The 24,759-nt window shown below is 38.6% G+C and overlaps 1 protein-coding gene and 1 non-coding gene across 5 annotated transcripts in view; one reads left to right on the top strand and one right to left on the bottom strand.

Moving 5' to 3' along the window:
• Positions 1-24,759, bottom strand: part of CDKAL1 (CDK5 regulatory subunit associated protein 1 like 1) — a 628,254-nt gene that overhangs the window by 483,518 nt on the left and 119,977 nt on the right. The gene's annotated exons all lie outside the window — the stretch shown is intronic.
• On the top strand, positions 6,700-6,805 carry LOC111827036. The gene has a single exon (XR_002830493.1). It is a non-coding gene; the product is annotated as a U6 spliceosomal RNA (small nuclear RNA).

The raw sequence follows: 24,759 nt of genomic DNA on the forward strand, positions 1-24,759 counted from the left end.
TAATACATTTTAATTTTGCCTGAAAATCAAATTACTGTGTATATTATTGCTCCTGAGTAAAAATGAGTCCTGAATTTTAGCAAATTCTGCAGAAGAATTTTTTAAACCCAACCTATTTACGTGTGGGATCCTTCCTGGTGAAATACTTGACTGAACGCTACACATTTAATTTGTCTTGTCTTTCTATGGCATATCAATAATCGTTACTAACTGCTACATCTCAAAAAACCTGTACTATTTCAAATACAGTAGCTTTAATAGTTGTGATTGATGGTGTTCTTTATAAAATGTGTATTTTCGTGTAATATTATTAAGCCAGAAACAAATTTTCACTTATTGATACCTACCTGTGTTAAAAGTAAATCACCATAAAAATATTCTCAGTGATAAAATAAAGTACCATATAAATATTGTCATTTGTAAAATAAAAAATAAGTCAATTATTTTTAAATATGTACTTTTGTTAAAGCATATTATATAAGCCCTTAGTTAATTAGTTCATACTTGATGTCAGCTACCTAACATTCCTCACAATTATAAATACCATGATCAGTGTTCCTACAATTTCAGGAACTTGACCGTTTTGTACAACACTTCCAGGAAAAATTAACAGTTAGAATACAGCTGACTTTTAAATTTACAAGTATTAATTATCATTTTGCTTCTATCCTCCCCTTAACCCTAGTACAATGAAAAAATATTGCAGGCCATTCACATTTTAATTGAATGTGAATTGTTATTTTCATTTTAGTCAAGTTTCTGACCCATTTATTTTAAACCTGATATTCGCTGCAAATTAACCAAATGGCCATCCTGTAATGGGTAGTGGCACACCATAAATTCAATGACTTATACAGGTCTCAGGGCACTAGACTATACTATGTAGAATTCCATTTTGAAAGAGAAAATCATAAGGTGATTCACAGAAGTGATATTTAATTTGAGGAACAATGAACAAATTAACTCTATTATATCCTGAGTTCTGGTTTAGAGAAATCTTCCATAGATTCTTATATTCTGGTCTACACTGCTACCACTTCATATAGAATTTACCTGGTCCTATGTGGCTTTACCTCTATTATACATTCAGAGCCATCCATTAGGCAAAAAGCAAACTTATCTGCTACCATTCTCCCTCTGGCTCCTACACCAACCACACAGCCTCTCTTTGCTATTCCCTGGACAACCAAGCACGCTACTACCCCTGTGCTTTTTCAATGCTATTTCCTCTGCTGGGGATATTCTTTCCTCAAATATCCCCACTGCTCATTACTGTACTCATTCAGGTCTCTGCTCAAATTTGATCTTATCAGAGAAATTTTTCTTGAACATGCTTTCCAAAATAGCATCCCCCATCTCTCCAAAGACCTTGCTTTCATTTTCTTCATAGCATTTGTTAACCAACTTACATGTTATCTCTCTTTTCCAACTAATGTTGGATAAGCTATGTGTAAAGCTACATTTAAATGTAAGCTCCATAAAAGACGAAAATTTGCTTTATTCACTGCTTTATCCCCATGACTTAAAAGAGCACTTGGTACAGCTCACTAAATAATTAAGCCCATGAATGTTTGTTTATTGTTTTTCCCCTTGCCATGTCAGCTCACTAAGTATTCTGTTTTATTCAGTGCTGAACTCCCAGTGCTGAGAACAGTGTTAACTCTTGAGACACTCACCATGCTGAATGAACCTCACAATACACACCTGCTATTTTCAAATGTTATCAAAATTAAAAGCAATAAAGACATAAGTTTATTCATGTTTAACTTGATCATTAAATGAAATTTCACTATTTCCCCAATAACTAAAACTTTTAGCAGTCTTCAAAATTTAAATTAATAACGAAATGGACCATATATACACATTTGTTCATTAAATATATTCCCAAAAATATTGTGTAAAATTAATTAAATAACATTATACACTTCCCTCCAAAAAGCTGTAGCCCAAAACATAACAAAATTTTTATTTTACTAATTTTTACTATTACATCATGTTTTTACCAACTATATTACTTCATACTATAACTTGAATAAAATTTAAGTACTCAACCAACTATATTACTTCATACTATAACTTGAATAAAATTTAAGTACTCAACCAACTATATTACTTCATATTTTCCTGTTAACTTATTATAATCCGCACCAGAAATAGCTATAGTCAATGGCATAATAAAATTGTAGACTAACTGTAATCTTTACAAACATTATAAACTTTCCATTCCATTCAAATGAAACAATAACTCTATAAATACTTGCAAAATAACCAAAATATATATATATATATATATATTGAAAACCAATCATATGTCTAATTCCCTTTGTTTTAAATAAAAATAACTTAGAGTACATAGAGGGCTGTTTTTTCTCTTTTGGATAAAATCACCTATACCAAGAGTCAGCATATTTTTTTCTATAAAGTATCAGATAATAAATATTTCAAATTTTGAGGGCCATATGATCTCTGTCACAAATATTCAACTCTGCCCTTACACTGTGAAAGCAGCCATGGAAAGTATATGTAAACTAATGGGTGCAACTATGTTCCAATAAAACTTCACTTACAAAAACAAGCAGCATGCTAGATTTGTCCTGCAGGCCATAGTTTGCAAACCCCTAGTCTACTCCACTCCTTTTCTAATAACTTTATTTAACAAAGCTCAGAACCACCCAACTTATGAGTAAGCTATGTGCCAAAAGTCAACTTACAATGGAGGTGGGTGTTTTTTATTAATTTTTCATATATTTTACTAGTGAGATTCTTAGACAAATTCAATTCAACTCTACTCCAGTTCTTCTCTCTCCTCCTATCTAGAAACAAAGAAAGAGCATACTTATTCCATAGATTCTGGGTCATAAGAATTGAAAGACCAGAGTACAGAGGCGTGTGAGAGAAGAAGGAAGAGATTTCTTTTGTCCTATCTAGGAAAATTTTAATTTCTGGGATCCTCCTACTTCCTTTGTCCATTTTGTCAAGGGTCTCATTGCCATCAGTCCCTCTTAAGTCACCTACTATGGCACTATATCATGATTTGCCCTCTTTTTTCTTTTTTCTCCCTGACGGGAAATAAAACCTTAAATATTTTAAAGCCCAACAGTAAGTCCTGTAGCTCTTTCTCTTCATATGCCCAGAGCTTTAAAAATGTCTATATTCCTTTTGTTTGTTTGTTTGTTTTATTAATCCTTACCCAATATTTTTCCATTGATTTTTAGAAAGAGTGGAAGGGAGGAGGAGAGACAGAGAGAAACATTGCTTGGTTTCCTCCCACATGTGCAGGATCAAACCTGCAACCAGGTATGTGTTCCTGACCAGAATCCCCATGCCCTTGACCAGAAACCCAGACCCTTCAGTCTGCAGGCCGATGCTCTATCCACTGAGCCAAATGGGCTAGGTCTCTATATTCCTTTTTTAATCAAACTCTCATCTTTCAATAAAGCTGATTTCTACCAAAAAAAATGATGAGAAAAACTGATTAAACTAAAACATATTAATATGTAAGTTAAAGGACTAGTAATCATTCAGAAAATTCCTAAACTATTCCAGGTCCTGGGATATTTACTTTACTAAGGGTGGTTGGGGGACCATAACTCTAAGTTCTAGTGGATATAGTTCTCATAATAGTGAAGAGAAAACACAGGCACTAGGAGAAATAAGAGGTAGAGAGCATGGAGGGAACATAGCACAAGGCAAATCAATGATAACTGGATCAAGGCTCCACAAATCTCTCCTAAAAACTGTCCTTTTCTCCAGGTTTGTCCACTCTTAAACCCACACATCTTCTAGTCCAAGGGTCATTAACTCAAATGTCTACAGGTAGGTAAGGGAAGTGAATAAACAATAGAGAATAATAAGGACTGGAGAAAGCCGAGTGGAAAGGGGCAGCTGCTACTCAGTTCCAGCCAATTGCAGGAATGCAGGCCCAGGGTTGCCTTATCATCAGATTTTCCAAAAAGGTCAGAAATACGTTTTTAAATTTAAAATTGTCAAAATTATAAAATACTGTGCAAGCCAAAGAAACCCCATCTATAGGTTAGATTGGGCCCACAAGTCATCAGCCTTTTAATTCTGCCCTAGCAGAACCCTGTCCTTTGTAAACTTTCCAGGGTAACAATATGGTATGTGGAGGGGCTATGGCAGCAGGCAGCCTTCTTTATAGAGCAGCAACAAATCAGGTCATTTTGAGTTAGGGAACTGCCTAATGGAATCTGAAGGTGATAAAATGTCATTAGAAATTGCATTACTCTCCATAAAGACCTAGAAAAGTACAATTCAGGTATTCCCAAGATATAAATAATTAAATTGCTTTCCTCTTCACAAAAGTCAGATATGCTCATAAGATTAAAAGTTAAAATGTTTTAGAAGTAGATGTCATATGTAACAAAAACAAAAAAAACCAGACCACCCTCCTTAGGTATTATTGCTGTATACCATTTGGTGTTGAGTGATTTATTTCAGTCAACATGTGAGTCCATTTTAAAACTCATCAACACAAGTTCCATCTGGCCCTGAAGCTGTACAAAAGGTGACTCAATGGGCAGTTTTCTTTCTCAATATTCTGTATACGTTTCTCCCTTTGCAACTGATATCTAGTCTCAATCAGTAGAATCTTTCTGTAATAGAGGTGAATTTCATACTATAAAACAAATCTGAGCTTGCCAGAAAAGTAAGGCTACTTAACTCAGGTCTGACCTGCCACAGGCCAGGCCTGCCAGCTGCTGTGCAACTCCTGTTCTAGTTTCTGCCCAGGCCTGTAATTATTTACAGTTTTGCACCTGTCAAAATCTTGAAACAATGGCTTTCCTTGTTTCTCAGGGTTTATAGACAGTTAAATGTACTCAGCTTAAAAACTGAACGCGTAAAGCACACATGTTAAAGGGGTCATTATCCGTGAGTTTTTACAATTTTTAACATAAGTAAAACAGAAATGAAGGGGGAAACATAAATTAGGTTTTGATGGTTAATAAATAAAACATTAAAGTAGCTATTCTCAATCTTCATGAATATAGGAATTATCTATGTGTTGTTAAAAAAATGCTTAATACAAAAGCCAGGCCTCCAATATCAGAACTTAGAAATTGAGTGATGACTTCATCTTTAACATTTGATTTGGAAAATATGTTTTCAAAAATATCAAGTAAAAATAACACAATAATATAATGAACCATAACCATCATATTAAAAGACTGATCAGTATTACTACAATTCAATCTATATTTGGGGGGAGGGGCTATTAAATAATTTAGTAGACAGGTAAGATTAAACTACTAAGTAAGTCAAAAGAAGGAAAGACAAATGATGCTGAAAGTAGTTCTCTGGGCTACGCTACCACTCACTAAGAGACATGAGTCTTCTCACTACAGCTGATTCTGCAACTGAGAGAGACTGAGAGCTGTGGCTGGCTGAGCTTTTATTCTTTCTCCTAAGTTATGCAACTCTATCCAGAAGGTGTATATTTCTTTAAGAAATCAGCAGCTCTGAGTAAACAGGGTACATCTGGTGAACACATGTCCACGTACAGGTAAACACATGATTTCAGTAATTACTTCCAACACCATCTGTCAAGCAGGTAGTTCAAAACCTACTCAACAGGAAAGGCAGTTTAAAGTAATTTTTAAGCAAGTACTCTTCTCATCTGCTTAATAAAAGTAAAGATCAAAATATAACCTAAAAGTCTGTCTGCTCTATCCCGAACTTACCCAGGGCAGAGGCAGGCAGGTTCATTCTTGTAACTAAAAAAGATGATAATCCTACATTGGCTAAGAAATACATGAATCTGATTAATTATCCTCCAAAGAAAGTTTCCTATGATTAAAAATAGCAGTAATTTATTCATTACTAATCAATAACTAACAAGACTAGTCTCTGTAACACATTAAAGTGTGCCACCTGTCTGCAAAACACATCACCATTAATTAAGGAATAAACTACTCTAGTGACAAATGCTTTCAAGTGTTTCTCAGTATCATTAACTCAGCTTGAAAAACATAAACCTTAATGCAAAAGAGCGCAGGGAAAGAAAAAATATAGCAGCAGAGGAAAAGAAAAAAATATCCAATTAAAAATTTTTCTGACTTCTAAAGATTGGTTGAGAGACTTTGAAAAGATTATTGCAATTTGACCTTGATGAATATCTATATACCATTGGCCTGTTCATTTCTCTGATTTATATCAGTCAAATGTTAAAATAAAGTAAATACAACCAACTCTCAAACATCCAAAGTGATGTATGACAGGAAAACCAAAGGCTGAATTCCCCCAAATAAATTTAAATTTTTCTTTTAGATTCAGTTCCCTCACCTAATCTTTACCACAATTTTTACCATGGCAGAAGTGACTGACTTAAATTCCACCTTCTTGTTCTCCCCATTTCTCCCTTCTGAGATCAAAATATTAAAAGCAAAATTATTTGTATCTACTCCTGATGTGATATAGTAAGAATGGTACTTCACCTCTGAAATCTTCCTCCTAAAAACCCATAACCCTACTCTAAATATGAGAAAAACATCAGACAAACGCAAACTAAAGGACATTCCACTAAACAGCTGATATTCTACAAAACAGTATTCCTTAAAAGTGTCAAAAACAAGGATCATCTGACAAACTGTCACAGACGAGATGGGACAAAGAAGACAGGACAATTAAGTGCACTGCGGTACCCTGGATGAGATCTTGGAACAGAAAAAGGACATTAGGGACGTGCTCGCTTCGGCAGCACATATACTAAAATTGGAAAGATACTGAGAAGATTAGCATGGCTGTGCGCAAGGATGACATGCAAATTCGTGAAGCGTTCCATATTTGAAAAAAAGAAAAAGGACATTAGGGGAAAACTAGTGAAATCTGAATGAAGTGCGGTATTTACCAGTAGTTAACAGTAATGTACTAATGTTAATTTATTAGATGGTACAAATGTAATATCCTATACAATAAAAGCCTAATATTCTAAGTGTCTGATCGACCGGTTGGCCGTTCAAGCAATCAAAGCGTAATATGCTAATGATATGCTAAGGCCACTCAACCACTCGCTTTAACATGCACTGACCACCAGGGGCAGACAGTTGATCAGTCAAACAGTCGTTATGACGTGCACTGACCACCAGGGGGAAGAGGCTCCGACTAGTACTGGCCAATTGGGACTGAGCGAGACAGGTCAGACATGCCCTGGAGCCCTCCCAGAGTCCCTCCCTGGCTGGCCAACCTTCCGTGTCCCTCCCTGGCCCCGATCATGCACCAGTGGGGTCCCTCAGCCTGGCCTGTGCCCTCTCACAATCCAGGACCCCTCAGGGGATATCAGAGAGCCAGTTTCGGCCTGATCCTGCAGGCCAGGCCAAGGGACCCCAATGGTGCACGAGTTTGTGCACCAGGCTTCTAGCCTATATAATAAAGGCCTAAGCGACTGTTACGGCAGAACGACCAGAACGACCGGTTGCTATGATGCGCACTGACCACCAGGGGGCAGACACTCAATGCAGGAGCTGCCCCTGGTGTTCAGTGCGCTTCCACAGGGGGAGCATCGCTCAGCCAGAAGCCATACTCACAGCTGGCGAGCACAGGTGCCATGGCGGGAGCCTCTCCCGACTCTGCAGCAGCAGACACAGCGGGCCAGAATGAGCATGAGCAGCGCCCGGCCCTGTTTCGGACTCTTCCCTGGCCGCCTGCTGCTTGGCACACTGCTACATCCCCCAAGGGGCCCAGACTATGAGAGAGCTCAGGCCAGGCTGAGGGACAACACCCCCCCCCAGTGCACAAATTTCGTGCACCAGGCCTCTAGTAGTAATATAAGATGTTAACAGTAGAGGAAAGTAGGTAAAGGGTATAAAGAAACTCTTACATTATCTTTGTGACTTTTCTGTAAATCTAAAATTATTCTAAAATAAAACGTTTGTCTAAGATTTTGTTCAATAGGGATTCTGAATGTTCATTTATTCAACCAAAATTCGTTTACCAGACACTATATTACAGCCATGCATAATGTAATACACTGGGGACCCCACCATGAGATAGTCAATGGTGAATACACTCTAGGACAGCAATTCTCAACCTGTGGGTCACGATCCCTTTAGGGGTCGAACTACCCTTTCACAGGGGTCGCCTAATACCATCATCGGAAAACACATATATAATTACATATTGTTTTTGTGATTAATCACTATGCTTTAATTATGTTCAATTTGTAACAGGAAATTGGAGGTCACCAGAACATGAGGAACTGTATTAAAGGGTCGCGGCATTAGGAAGGTTGAGAACCACTGCTCTAGGACAGTGGTTGGCAAACTGCAGCTCGGCAAACAGCGGCTCCCGAGCCACATGCGGCTCTTTGGCCCCTTCAGTGTGGCTCTTCCACAAAATACCGGCTCTTCCGCAAAATACCGACTTCTGCGCATGGGCCACGAAGCTTCAATCGCACTGTACGTGCGCGCCCGCACGTGGTATTTTGTGGAAGAGCCACACTCAAGGGGCCAAAGAGCCGCATGTGGCTCACGAACCGCTGTTTGCCGACCATGGCTCTAGGACAGCCGTGGGCAAACTACGGCCTGCGGGCCAGATCCGGCCCATTTGAAATGAATAAAACTAAAAAAAAAGACCGTACCCTTTTATGTAATGATGTTTACTTTGAATTTATATTAGTTCACACAAACACTCCATCCATGCTTTTGTTCCGGCCCTCCGGTCCAGTTTAAGAACCCATTGTGGCCCTCGAGTCAAAAAGTTTGCCCACCCCTGGTCTAGGACATCACAAAATTGGGACTAAAATCCACCACTGATAGGAAGATGAATGAAAAGCAGGTGAGTATGAAACAAGGTAACTCACTGATATAAAGCATACAAATAATTACTCCAAGAGTCACAAGTTTGATCCCTGGCCCTATTCAAGGCAGCCAGTCGATGGCTCTCTTTCTCCTCTCTCTCTCTCCTCTCTCTATCTCTCTCTCTGTTTCTCCTCTCTCTCTCTCCCTCCCTCAGTCCCTCCTTCCCTGCCTCCTTCCTTCCATTCCACCCTCCCACTCTCTCTAAAAAGCAATGGAAAAAATATCCCCCAGTGAAGATTAACAAAAAAATAATAAATAAATGCTTGACCATAAAGAATGAGATATGGCCCTAACCAGTTTGTCTCAGTGAATAGAGCATCAGCCTGCAGACTCAAGGGTCCCAGGTTCGATTCCGGTCAAGGGCATGTACCTTGGTTGTGGGCACATCCCCAGTAGGGAATGTGCAGGAGGCAGCTGATCGATGTTTCTCTCTCATCGATGTTTCTAACTCTCTACCCTTCTCCCTTCCTCTCTGTAAAAAATCAATAAAATATATATTTTTTAAAAAGAATGAAACATGTTTATGTAGTTCAAATTTCAAGTCTAAGAGTATCCAGCAGCCCTACTCAAGAATGCAAAGACCAAGGCACTCTAACAAGAATCCCAATTCCATAGACAGCACCTATAAATACTTCTATTATAAATATCTCAAGTAACAACTTAAGGTTTGCTAATTAGCATATTAAACTTCAGAAATTAGTTTTATTGGTAAAAACCGTGGCTTGTTCACTGGCAGGATTCTTGCTAGAAACGGTTTTTCACCTATTGAAAGTACAGTATTCAAGAAATGTAGACTGACTACAAAATTTAAAGACGCTGCTAGACACTTGTGAATGAACAGAATCAATGAGGCCTGCAGCCTTTACCCTCAGAGATAGCTCTCAAAACTTAATCTCCACAAGGTCCCCGGTCCAGTCATGGGTTTAGAAGGATTCTTTGCTGCCTTATGTTGAATGTAAAGGTAACTGAATCCTATTTCTAAAATGTCACTGTGTCTGCCTGGATGAAACTTTCATACAAAGTGAAGGTCAAGGCACCTGAGAGGATGGAGAGCTGAACCTTCATCGAGCATATGTAACACACTGCAGTAACTATTTTGAGCCTGCTTCACTAATGAGTGATAATATACACCTGTGTGTGGCAGAATGTGGTTTGAGTCTTGTAGAGAAGTAGCTCCTCTACCTTAGACCTGTTCGGCAAAAGCTGTGTTGTGAATGACAAATGTGACACATGAATTCATTATAACCCTTGGAAGAAAAGTTATGGCCTTAAAGAAATCCAACTGAAATTTCAGAAAAGCGTTTCTCATTTTGTGAATGTGCTTCTCTTTGGTAGGGGAGAATGTCTTTAGCTTTTATTAAAGTATTAAAATGGCTTCTATGACTCAGAAATCATTAAGAACCAAAGCCCTGAGTAACCAACAGTCAACCAACAGTTACTGTTTTTTCCCATTAAAACCAGTTTTTCACCGAAACCGGTTTGGCTCAGTGGATAGAGCATCAGCCTGCGGACTGAAGGGTCCCAGGTTCGATTCCGGTCAAGGGCATGTACCTTGGTTGCGGGCACATCCCCAGTGGGAGGTGTGCAGGAGGCAGCTGATCGATGTTTCTCTCTCATCGATGTTTCTGACTCTCTGTCCCTCTCCCTTCCTCTCTGTAAAAAATCAATAAAATATGTTTTTTAAAAAAATCAGTTTTTCCTTAAATTGCACAATTTATATTCCCCCCCCCAAAAAAGTGGCCTTCTTGTTTGACCTATCATATGCCTTCAGAAACAGATAAAATTTTAACAATTAGGAAATACAATTAAATTAATTCACTTGACATTACAGATATCACACCGAAAGCAGAAACCAAAATTTAAAGCCATTATTTTCAAACAATGAGGCACAATGCCCACTTTTGGATTTCAAACAATTTTACTTAAAGATGGAAATGATCTGCATATGTCAGTGGAGTTTGGTTTTGTTTTTAAAATGAAATCCGTTTATTTCAGTCATGTTTTACAGGATCTTTCCACTAGTTTTTGTACTACATTTTGTAGCTCCCAATTCATCAAACCCTGGAGCACAGTGGCCAACTGAAATTTTCTTCCCTTTGCATCCCTCTAATGATTTTGTTTTTTCCATCTTGAATGAAATGGTACAAGAAAATAACATTCTATATAGTCATGAGAAATACCGCTACAGGTCAGATTATCATCTCAGTAGTCAAGTTTCTGGTAAAGCAATATAAAGAAATATTTTTAATCCTCTTGAGGAAACATGGAAAATGCTGAATTTATTACAAATGAACATTATGAAAAATAACTGCTGAGTATCCACTTCATACAAAATATTCAATACATACTGCTTGAATCAAGTCCTACGTGGGGAAAACTGGAAAGAAAGTGAGCAGCAGACAGGGTAGGATCATGGACTACTTATTTAAAAATTAATAAGTCCTCGCTGATGTTGCTTGGTGTTTAGGGTGCAGGCCTGCACACCGGCCCGATTCCTGACCCCAGACAGGATGGAATGAGGAAAGCAACTAATAGATGTGTCTCTCTCACATTGATGTTTCTCTCCTCTCTCCTCTCTCTCCTCTTCTCTCTTTCTCTCTCCTCTCTCTCTTTCTCTTCCTCTCTCCCTTCCCCCTTCCCTTTCACTCTCTAAAAATCAATAGAGAAAATATATGAGGATTAACGAGAGAAAAAAAGTCAATGAAAGGGTTATCTCCCATTGACACAAATGCTATCATCTTTCAGTTTAACATCCATTATATTTTTTAGAAATTTAAGAGATATTTTGTCATTAATTTTGTTAAAATATGTATTTTTAAACTATTAAATATAAAAACTCTAATACTGTTCTCGAATCCAAGCATGAAATAATGAATAGAGAAAAAAAAGTTCAAAGTAAAAATGTCTGTATACTAGCTTCAGAGAGACAACCAAAGCAAAGTGTCTTTCTAATTGTTAGGCTACCTTCTAATTTTTGTTTTCTAAAGGACTGATCTTATTTCCTATACTAATTTCACATAGCTTTAGCTATCTGATTTCTTAAAGAATTCATAGTCTAACCTTAAAATCTCTAGAGCCTTGGAACTCTAGATAATCTCTCAAAATCAGTCTGTATGAAAAGGAGGAGGGCCCATCATTTTGGGGGTCTCCCAAAGTTTTGCTCCCTTGCTCCGAGCTGGCCAGTAAATGCGAATGCCTTTGGGGCCACAGCTGAAAAGAAGAAATGCAAACTTAGCTGCACTCAAGAAATGTGGCAGTGGCCTTTTCAGGTCTATTTTTAAAATATCAATGAATCCAGATCCACTTAGTATGAGGAACCTGGAAGTTAAATTCAGAAAGACAGAAAGTAGAATAGTGACTATCAGGGACTAGGGGGAGGGGAAGTTATTGCTTCATGGGTACAGAGTTTTAGTTCTGAATGATGAAAAAGTTCTGGAGATGGACAGTAGTGATGGCTGCACAGCAATGTGAATGTACTTAATGACACTGAACTGTATACTTAAAAATGGTTAAAATAGTAAATTTTATATTATGTATATTTTACCACAAGAAAAAAAAATACTCCCTCTGTCCCATAATAATAGTAGCAAGTGAATATTTAAGAGGGAATTATTGGCGAATGCAGCTGTAAGTTATGTTGTAGCGCAAAATTGCGAAGCCTTCAATCAAAATCAATGTTTCATGACATCTGTCATTTGTTTTGACACATCTTTCAATTTTTAGGTTAATCTAATTATTACGAATTATAACTATTTTTCTAATTTCATCTGCTGATCAAAATCAATTGTTTTATTTCAGTTGAATTATCAACCCATTGTAAAAGTAAGATTAAAAAAAGAGAGTTTTCAAGCAAAGATCGAGTTGCAATTGTCCAGTTCTTGATGCATCAAAAGAAAAAGGAAAAGTTGCAGAAAGGTGCAATTACGTTAGCTGCAAAACAATTTAAGTGCAACAGAATGACCATATCAAGAATTTGGAAACGTGCTTCCGAAAATAATTGTCAAGGAGAATCTTATGCTAATGTTGATTCTTTGAAAAAACAAAGCTGTGGACATAAATGCAAAGATTATGGAGAACAACTTGAAAAACTTAGACATATTCCTCTTAGCAGAAGAGGCACCATATTAGCCTTTGATAATATTTCTCCCGAAATACTGGATAATACGTTTCTGTCACTTCAACAAGTTATGCTGGAAGCAACGAAGAACGATGGCTCCAATAATTTTAAGCTCACGCATATAGGGAAAGCAAAGCTTCGCAGCCAACGGATCCTACCTACAAGTTTAAAATGCAGTAATGAAATTATTGAAAAATCCAGAAACTATCTGAACACTCAAAATAAAAATTAGGAGTACTATTTTTAATTTATTGTTTAATTTAATCTAGTTTTTTGATAATAAATGTTGCGTTCTACATTTATTTTCTTTTGCTACTATTATTATGGGACAGAAGGAGATATATATATATATATATATATATATATATATATATATCATACATACATATATTATATATTAATCAATGAAAACCAAGATGGCTGCCCACAGCACCTTGCAGATGGGTGGCATCCCACAGTATATCGGCATGGCCAGAGAAAAGGAAAAGAACAAAAGAATGATGGAAGTAGCAGGAACAGATATCAAGAAACTGGTACAGCTGATTTAGCAAACATGGAGAAACCAATGTAGTGATGTAGAAAATCACTTCCTCTGATCATAAACTGACATCTGAGCTCAGCCCTAGAGGAGAAAACAGTGTGTCTTTATGAACATCTGGATGGACCTATAACCTCAGCAGTCCTACAGGATGATTTTGATAGGAAGTCCTGCACCCATGTGGGGAAAAAGGGGGAATTTACAAAGAAGAAATCCATCAGATGGCCCACTTTCCTAGATGCCTTTTAAGAAACAATTCTGGGTATTACTATCAGTATCCAATTTTGTGTAGAACCATGAGAACATCCAGGTCTGAGGCGCTGGACAACTTGACTCTTTCCCCCGAAAGACACAGTCCTAGAAAATATACACTACAAATATATCTTTCAAAATTACTGGCTAGAAAAGGAGCAGCCCTGCATTCCAGCCATTGTGTACTTTTCACTAGAGGTGAAAGCAGTGAAACAGCCATTATTCTGATTTTTCTGTATTTCAGTACATTGGGATCATGACATACCTCATTACCTTCATGGGCTGTTTAGAGATTGGGAGAAGGGCCTGTCATCAATGTAGCTATGGTTCCTGTAACCTCTGCAGAGTTGATGCTTCCTAGAAAAATTAATATAAACAAGACAATATGCAAAAGATGTGGGAACAGAACCTTCTCTGCACAACTCAGAGAATGGCACCTGGATGCACAGGTAGAGATGTCCATTCTTCTCCTTCTGTGGAATGGAACTGAAGGAGGTTTTCCTGGACCCAGAATGAAAACTTTGACTCTCATAAAAGTAGCCAGCAGGTGCTCAGAAAGACTTGTGTCAAACATGACAAGTCACAAGTTATTTAAACTAAGAATCTTTCTGAATCAAGCAACCCCAAGTTCAACTATAACTAGGTCTCATAAGAAGCTTTTATTATTAGACTTTATTCATCCTTATTAAATGGCAAAACATGACAAGTGAAGGCAGAATATTCTTATGGTCCTGACCTTCCAGAAAGCCATAGGCAAGAAAGTAAGGCTGTTGTTGTGGACAGTGCTGGGTATATGAAGTATATTAACTAAGAAGAACATCTGTTAATGAAGAACACATCTATCTGAAAAGAGAGTTTGGTCATTTGTCCTGTTCTTCACTCTGTTTCTGGGAAAGATGAAAATGACTGTTCGTCCTCTTGATAAAACACACAAAAAAGTTCAGAGAGTTGAAGCTCTGAAAGTTGAGTCTCAAAGGGATTTCAGTGACCTAGAATTGAATAACAAGAATTACTTTCTCCTAGCTGGTTTGGCTCCGTAGATAGAGTGTCAGCCTGAAGGGTCCCAGGTTTGATTCTGGTCAAGGGCACATGCCTGGGTTGCGGGCTCAATCCCCAGTGTGGGGTGTGCAGGAGGCAGCCGATCAGTGATTGTCTCTCATCATAGATGTTTCTATCTCTCTCCCTCTCCCTTCCTCTCTGAAATTAATAAAAAATATATTTTTTTAAAAAAGAATTACCTTAACTGGGTAAATTATCAGAAATGATAAGTATTTCTGACTAACCAGAAAATACAATAAATAAATGCACAATCTATATATATAAAAAGCCAGCAACCGGAACGCCATAATGACTGGAACAACTGGTCGCTATGACGCCCATTGCGGCCAGCGAACCAGCCCAATAGGCCTCTCCCACCCTGATCGAGGGCAGGGCAGCAGGCCAATCCCCAGAGACCCTCACCCTGGCCGGCCCCACCCCTGATCACCCCCCTACCCCAATAGAGTGCAAGGCCGGCCGGCCAACCAACCTCCTGCAGCCCCTCCCCAAGGCCAGCCTCACCCCCGATGGGCCGCCACCACCCTAATCAGCCCCCAGCCCCTCCCCCCAGACAGCCCCGCCCCTGATTGTCCCCCCATGCCAATTAGGGGTGGGGCCCACCAGCCCAACGCCCTTGGCCCCTCCCCCCAGCCAGCCTAGCCCTGATCAGGCCCTGATCAGGCAGGCTGGCTGGACCCACCCATGCATGAATTCGTGCACTGGGCCTCTAGTTAAAATATAACTGTCAAGTAAATGAAAAGGGAGGAAGAAAAGTGTGAGGCTGTCTTTAGAATCTGAAGGCCACCCCCTCTGGCAGCAGCTGAGACGTGACCTCTTGCTCCTGAGAAAGTTCTGGCTCTCTCAACTTCTCAACACTACTGAGAACTCCCATCCTCACTTAATTTTGGCCCCTCAAAACACTGGTTTTCCACATTTATCCAAAAGGTTTGGTTATTCTTTCATATGTTCTGCAATGCTAACAAACTAAAAATAAAGCCTCAAAAAAATGTACCCTAAGGGGGAAAATGCAAAAATGATGACTATAAATTCTCATAGTTGAAATTCCCATCAGTAAGCTTTCTACAGTGGTTTCACGATTTTTGAACCACAAGAATAATAAAATTTCAGAGTTCCAAAAAAATAATCCCTCTGTGACCCAGGCAGAAATTCTGTGGAATACCAAATTAGAAGCCCAAAATGGTCTTAATCATTATAAAAAACTTTTAAAAGAAGTAAAGATGAAGCAATCCAGGGACAAGTTATAATCATTACACTCATTTATTAGTTATAAGCAGAATTCACAAGATCTCATGATGTTTGGGGTTCCAAGCAGAAAGCTGCCCAAAATAGTTATAAAACCCCAAGTGAACTCTGAGGTTAAATAACAACTGAAAATACGTCTGTGCTAGTCATCTCTAAAATCCTTAGTCATTTTGATAGTTTCAAATTCAGAATAAAATCCCGGCTAAAAAAACAAGTGAGAATTGTCCTTGACTTCATGTTCTTCATATGTACTCCAGTAAGTCTATTAAGCATTCTCTTTACTCAGAGGAAAAAACACACAAAAACTCTTAATAGATAAACAGTAACCTATGTTAATGTCCTAGTTTCCTACTCATAAGAATAAGTAAAAGCTGCCATACCTCTACAACAAAGCTCATAAGACAAAGTCCTAGAAAATGTAAAACCACACACATGCTGAGAAAACAAAGTTAAAAATCAAAAACTTTCGAATATACCTCCCCAAAATACACTTATAAATTATATACTTGCATTACTATTACAAATTAATTATAAACATGAAAGATATATAGAAATGGAAGTTTTAAAAGAATGTGATAAAAATGAAGGTTTTAGTGTTTCCTTCCAACCCAAATCCCAATGCATTGTTTTATCTACCATAGGGGTATGTACACCCCATTTTGGAGACAACCACTAGAAAAGACAAATGCCAGACTTTGATACATAACAAGGTCCCTTTACTGCACACTGCCTGGAGTCCATCCTAAGCTATGTACGCATTAACAACTGAACACCATATCCAACTCAGGATGGCTGCTTGCAGCCCTTTTTGTGTCTATCATCACCACCTCCCTAAAAAGATACAGAACAAGAGAGGAGGCAAGGAGAGAAAACTGCAAGCACCAAGGCCACCGGTTAAGAGCACTAATAAGGAAGTTTAACAAAACTACAAATTAAATTAAGTGTGTGTGTTTATTCTGCCAGCTCTGACTTTCATTCAGCCTGGTACTCTTGCTCCCCTTGCCTCAGACCATTATGTGGAGTAAACTGTATTATCAATCACCTTCTGCAGCACCACCAAGCAGAAGGCAGGCTGGCCCGACCACGCCATCTGCACGTGCACCTGCTCTCAGCAGCAGTGGCTGCTTAGGGTCTGCTGGCCCAGAGATGCCCTGGCCCAGAGGGCACCACTGTGAACTCACAATTTTGTAGGAACCAGTCCAAGGACTCAGGAAGGAAAACTGGAGAGAGCCAAAGACAAAGAAACAGGACAATGAATGGCAGCTTATCAATGTGAACCACAAAACCTCTTCGGAAAAAGGTCACAAAGCACCTTACCCAACCCATAGTGCCTAAAGAATTTCAGTCATTATTGCCTTTTTCCTACTTTAAGAAAATCTTTTAAAATAGCTTTTGTTGCATGAAATATATACTTCAGTTTATTTTTTAAATATATTCATCATTATTAGTAAAATAATTATCATAGCATATCATAATCTCAATTTCCTTTTTTTAATACTCAAAGTACTCAAGCAGACAATGGTGGGTACATAGGAATATCATTAAATCAATTCACAGTAGACCTGCAAAACCTGTCAAGATTTAAATGTTTAATTATTCCCTGATTATTGCTTTTATGAGCCTGGTAAAGCAGTTCTGACTTTAAAAGTTTTCCTAGAGCTAATTCTCAATATACAAGAAGCTCAAGTGAGTATACTGGAAAGACATAAAATCTATAATAAAGGCAATGCAAATGGTAACTAACCCAAATAAATGTAGAAATACTCAATTTTATTTATAATCAAAGAAATACATATTAAAACAATGAGCTATCGTCCCAATTACTATTAAATTGAACAAGGAAAATGCTAGCTCTAAAAGCACATGAGGGAAAGTGTGTCTCTGTCACTCATACACTAATTGATATATTATTTTAGAGAACGTGGCCAAAAAAATGCAGAATCTTTAAAATGCTCATTCTTTTACCCAAATTCTATCTTCATGAACCTGCTCTACATTTTAAAATAATCACAGAAATCAACACAAAGACTTATTCCCAAAGATGTTCATTTATTTGATATTTATAGTAATCAATATATTTACAGTAGTGAATAATAAATTGAATAAAATTTAAGTACTCAACCAAAGAATGTATATGTTATCGTATAGCCACAAAATGAACTATCACACAGCCATTTAAAATTAATATCTATAATAATAAAAGGGTAATATGCTAATTAGACCGGACATCCAACGTCCTCCTGGACATCCTTCTTTCCAGGCAAAGCCACAGCAGGCGGGGGCCGAGGCAGAGGCAGCAGAAGCCCCCCGGCCACGGCCACAGCGAGCAAGGGCCAGGGCCAAGGCTTTTGCACAAATTTCATGCATTGGGCCTCTAGTATCATATAATAAACCTAAATGTTTTTAAGTAGGATACAAAAATAGCACAAACATTTCATCCATGTAAAAGAGACCAATACAGAAAAATATTGGAAAGATATATGCCAACATGTTAACCATGGTAACCACTACATAAGGGCGGTACAGGTGACTTTTAATTATATTTCCAAATGCTCTACAATCTGCAAGCTATTTTTTTATTACAATTGGAAAGAATAATAGTTTTTAAAGTCTACAGATCAACAATCAATGATATTTCTGAAAATCAGCTAACTAAGACCAGCCTTATGAAACATAAGCCTAATACAATAAAAATAGAATTCCTTATCATTTAATTCTGAATAATTCTTAAAGTGTCTATGACTATGATAATCAATGTCACAACATAAACCTTTACCAAACAACAATCAATAGCAAAGAAAACATCATTTATCCCCAGGTGGAATTATACAATAGGTTTTAAATAGACATTATGGTGTATCCCCCTGGTGATTTTCTTCCCCTAAAAATCACTGTGTGAAAGATGAAAGAATAATTTTATTAATCCCAATTTTGAAGAATACAAAACACTATAAAAGCAATTTTTTCTAATAGATAAATATCTAAGTATAAATAAAACTAGGAATTTTTAACCAAATATTGGTTTACAATGGTAATCTACTGAATCTATGCTAACTACAATGAAAATAAATAAACAATAGAAACATACCAAAAAAAGAGAAACATAAAAAACATGTTTATGTCCAGGCATCCATCGGTGGTCTTAGAACACATCCCCCATGGACAATGGATGACTACTGCATATTGTAATAGGATAATATAGCTATGGTAAATAAATACAATATGCTTTAAGGGAGTACAAGTTAGGAAATGTAACTTGGGCTGGGAGTTTAGGGAAGGATTCTAGAAAGAAGTGCTGTTATATCTGGATAATGAAAGATAAATGTTATCCAGTCAGAGAAGGAATGGAAGACCAGAGAGCAAATTGTGTGGTACACTGGAACCAGTGTTTCTTGAGGGAAATGGCCTACGGTGTCACTGGATAGGAGGCAGGACCTATACTGTCACATGAGCTTCACCAGGTGCTCCACACACCCACACCTGGCTCCTGCGGAGACCAGAAGGAAGGAGCACTGGAACCAGGAAGAGAAGTGCTTTCCTGCTGCTATCACGTTGCACTTTCCCTCCAGCACCCTTCACTGACAAAGCTAACGTTGCAGCTGCTAACAAAGGAGAACTATTACAGGGCCAGTTCCAGTCTCATGAAGTAAAGCAAGAAATGCTGGATTTGGGGCTGAGAAACAATAAATTAATAACTGGCACACTGTCTTTCCTATCAAATAAAAGACAGGAATCTGTGTGTTTTTATCCTTGGCCCCTAACACACTGCCCGGCATAAAGTAGGAATTCAATAAATTTGTAAACCATGGTAAAATGGAAGGAACACAGAATTTAGACCCAGGCAGATACTGGTTCAATCCAGCCCAATCATGAGGACCAGGGATGGGGTGACACACGATTAACAGCAAGAAAGGACTGGGTTTCCCAAAGGTCAGCTCGCACAGGATTGTGGCTGCCTGGGAGCATTTTAGACTCCAGGTCCCATTTCGGAGCTTTATGACAACTTCCTATGGGGCTCTTTATAGGGATTCATCTTCAGAGAGAGGCCATCTTTTAAAAGAACTTCAGCCTGGCAGCTGTGGTTCAGTGGATTGAGTGTCATCCCGTGCACCGAGAGGTCACCAGTTCAATTCCTGGTCATGGCACACGCCCAGGTTGTGGGCTTGATCTCCCCAGTAGGGAGCCGATTGATGTTTCTCTCTCATCATCAATGTTTCTATCTCTCTCTATCTCTTCCTTCCTCTCTCTAAAATTAATAAAAACATATTTTAAAAATAAAGAAATAAAAGAACTTCATGCATTTATGACAACAATGAAACAACTGAGTTGAAGCAGGCCAATAGGAAATGTCCCCAACTAATGTGAGGCAACAACAAATCTTACACCATGTATTCTTCCTAACCTGTTTTTTTATTTCTCACAAAATACTGATTGTTCATTGAAGGCATTACATTCTATATTATCATTAGTATCAAAACCTCTTATTTTTCTGTTCTTAAAATCACATTCTGATGTCACAAAACTTTGATGATAAAACAAGATACCTCTTTGCAGGATAGCACACAAGAAACACGGGTTTAAATGTGCCCTGTTATAAACAGCCTTGCCTTGCTGAAAAAAAACAACATTGTTAAATTACATTTTGAAATGTTTTTTTAAGGCTCAAGATTTGATCCAAAAGTGCCCTGTTGTGCTAGATTTCTATATAAAGCTATACACAGAAAGTAAAGATTTTCTTTCAATCAGAATAAAAAGAATCACAGCTGTAGACAGTGACAGACAACATTCAGTCTTAGTAAAGTCTTGCTAATTGAGAAAACAATTCCAGACAAGTGACAACCTGTCCTAGTTTTAACCATCTTTGAAAAAAAAAAGGAGATTAAACACTACTAACAGTGCTTTCACTGTCACGAAATTCATCCTGTTTTCCTTAATTTGGCACATATTTATAAAAAAACTAACTTCAAATATAAAGTCACATCTTGAAAAACCACCACTTGGGAATCCATCCTATATAATAAAGAGATAATATGCAAATTGACCCTCATGCCCTCGTGTCACAAGATGGCCACCCAATGTCATCACAAGATGGCCAGCAGGGGGGGCAGTTAGGGGCGACCAGGCAGGCAGGCAAGTGAGCAATTAGGAGCCAGCGGTCCAGGATAGTGAGAGGGATGTCCAACTGCAGGTTTAGGCCCGATCCCCGGGACATCCCCTGAGGGGTCCCAGATTGGAGAGGGTGCAGGCTGGGCTGAGGGGACCCCCCCACCCACACAAATTTCGTGCACCAGGCCTCTAGTTTAATATAAAATTGGTGGGGGGGTAGGGGCAGGCAAAAGATAAAATAATGAACAAAGGCAAACAAACTTAACTAGCATTCCAGTTATCTAAAACAAAATACAACTCAAGGCAACAATGCAGCTGCATTTTTAAGAAATTCAATGAAAGTATAAATACTGAATTTTATATCAAACCAAGCTGTCCTTTTAAGTATCAATGCTACACAAAAACATTTTAAACTTACAAAAATCTAAGAAGCCCTTTTAAAGAATATGCTGCAGGATGAGCTAATATAATCAAAAAAAATTTTTTTTAAATTTAGCAAAAAAAGTGATAAGCCCATTCATACATATAATTGTAGATATAAGACTAAAAATAAAGGTGAGGACATTAATCTTTGAAATTGGAATATTAATGTGCAAATGCTGTATGTTGTGACAAAACAGAAATAATGCAAAAAATGTGAAGAAATGAGAATAAAATAAGTTCATTGGTTGGCAAAAGGCAAAAATTCAAGGAAACCATTTAAACTCTAACAAAATGATGATAAACGATTAAATAGATAACAATACAGGCATTTAAAATGTATAAAGACAAAGGTAACCAGTAGAATAAAAATACAAACATTCCTAAACAACATTTCATTAACTTAAAGAAAAATATATGTCATATGAAATATAAAGCAACTTAGATAATTATAAAATACTAGAGGCCCGGTGCACAAAATTACTGCATTGGAGGGCAGGGGGTTCCTTAGCCCAGCCTGTGCCCTCTTGCAATCCAGGACCCCTCGCTCCTTACTGCCCGCCTGCTTGCTGCTCCTTAGCGCTGCCGCAGAGGCGGGAGAGGTTCCCGCCGCCACAACTGCGCTTCCTAGGCATGAGCCCAGATTCCGGCTGAGTGGTGCTCCCCCTGTGGGAGCGCACTGACCACCAGGGGACAGCTCCTGCATTGAGCATCTGCCCTTGGTGATCAGTGTGCACCATCGTGACCAGTCATTCTGGTTGTTCCACCATAAAGGTCGCTTAGGCTTTTATTATATAGATGATCATGTGCCACTTGACAGGGATACATTCTGAAAAATGTGTTGGTGGACAAGTTCGTCTATGTGGAAACATCATAAAGTACACTTACACAAAATAAGATGGTGTAACCTACTTTTAGCCTATGACTTAGCCATGACTCAAAATCCAAGAGAAATAGGGAAAAAAATGCATAAATGTAATAACAAATTATTTTATATGTCCAAAAAACACCATAAGCAAAGTCAAAAAGTAATTGAAAAATTGAAAGAGCATGTTTTTTACATATATCCATAATACATAAGAAAACTCATATTATTGAAAGACAACTGATAAAAAATAACAAAGAGACATGAACGATTTACAAAAAGGTATAAAATCGCCAAACACATAAAAAGATGTTCTAACTCATTCACAATTAGAGAAATGAAAATTAAAACCCTGAGATATCATTTAACTTTACTAATGGTGAAATTATAATGGATAACAACAACAACATTCTGCTTGAAAGCTTTAGAGGAAACATGCAATTTTTATACATTCCCAGTAAGAAGCAAATTATTACTTCTTTTGGAGAATGCTTTGGTAATATTTATGTATGAAAATTTATCCTGAAGATACACATCCAACAATACAAAAATACACATGCAAATTTTACTCATTACAGCACTATTAGGAACAGCAAAATGCTGGAAACAACCTAAATGCCCACAGATAGGAAAGTAGTTGAATAAACCATGATACGGCCACTCAATGGAATACTATACAGCCACAACAAAAATAGGATATTCACTATCAACTGAAGCAGATTCTGGACCATATTATAAAAAAATAAAAGGATATCCTATCTAATAATAGACAAACATGGTAATTACCCGTACTTCCGACATGCTTCCCATTGGCTAATCAGGGCTATATGCAAATTAACTGCCAACCAAGATGGCGGCCGGCAGCCAGGCAGCTGAAGCAAACAGGAGGCTTGCTTACTCCAGTGATGGAGGAAGCTAAGGTTCCCTGCCTGCCGCTGCTGGGCTCTGAGCTGCACTCTAAGAAACAATGTTGCAATTATTGAAGCTAAACAAACCCCAGAAACCTGCTTTCAGCCAGCTGGGCCTCAGAGCTGGAGCTGCAACAGTGTTTCAATTATAGAAGCCAAACCCAGATACCTGCTTTCAGCAGCCGAGGTCTCAGAGCTGGAGCTGAGCCTCAGAGCTAAAGCCGGCTCTCAGTTCCAGTGACAGCCATAGAAGGTAAATAAATCCCAGAATTTAAAAAAAAAAGAAAAAAAGGAGAGGTTGGGAGCTTCAGTCACCCACCAGCCTGAAAACAGCCCTCAGCCCCTCACCCAGACTGGCCAGGCACCCCAGTGGGGACCCCCACCCTGAAGGGGGTGTGACCAGCTGCAAACAGCAATCATCCCCTCATCCAGGCTGGCCAGGCACCCAAGGGGGACCCCACCCTGATCCGGGACACCCTTCAGGGCAAACCAGCTGGCCCCCACCCATGAACCAGGCCTCTATCCTATATAGTAAAAGGGTAATATGCAAACTGACCCTAACAGCAGAAGGACTGGGAATGATTGGTCACTATGACACACACTGACCACCAGGGGGCAGACGCTCAATGCAGGAGCTGCCCTCTGGTGGTCAGGGCGCTCTCACATGGGAGGGGCTCTGCTCAACCACAAACCAGGCTGATGGCTGCCAGTACAGCGGTGGTGGTGGGAGCCTCTCCTGCCTCCTCAGCAGCGCTAAGGATGTCCGACTGCAGTTAGGGCCTGCTCCCGCTGCTGGCAAGTGGACATCCCCGAGGGCTGCTGGGCTGCCAGAGGGATGTCTGATTGCCATCTTAGGCCCAATCCCCGGGGAGCGGGCCTAAGCCAGCAGGTGGTCATCCCCTGAGGGGTCCCAGACTGCGAGAGGGCACAGGCCGGGCTGAGGGACCCTCTCTTCCCCCGCCCCCCCAGTGCACAAATTTTTGTGCACCAGGCCTCTAGTGTATAATATGCTATCATTTAGGGAAACTTTAATAATATACATGAATTCTGCATACAAACTCTTTATATTTATTCTGTGGGCTTCAACCCACAGAATATATAACCTTGAGTCTATATTGATATAAATAAATGAATAAAAATTGAGGAAAAAATAGTTCTTCCTCATAGTAAAATTCCAATTAATAAATGTAAAAGGCAGGATAGAAATAGAAAAATCAAGACTGGATTTGTGCTCATACATATAGAAAAGAAAGAACAAACTAGAAGCTAATGGGAGACAGGTAGGATGAGGATGAAAAGGATACAGTAATGAGGACGCTAAAAAGAATGAATGGTCAGTGATACTTCTCTGAGAAAACTATTTAGTATAGTTTTGACTTTGAGAATTGTGCTAATGTTTCACATACTCAAAACAAAATTGACATCAGAGAGGAAGTGAG

This window comes from Myotis lucifugus, unplaced genomic scaffold, assembly GCF_000147115.1.
Source record: "Myotis lucifugus unplaced genomic scaffold, Myoluc2.0 scaffold_122, whole genome shotgun sequence".
NCBI classification, from domain to species: Eukaryota; Metazoa; Chordata; class Mammalia; order Chiroptera; family Vespertilionidae; genus Myotis; species Myotis lucifugus.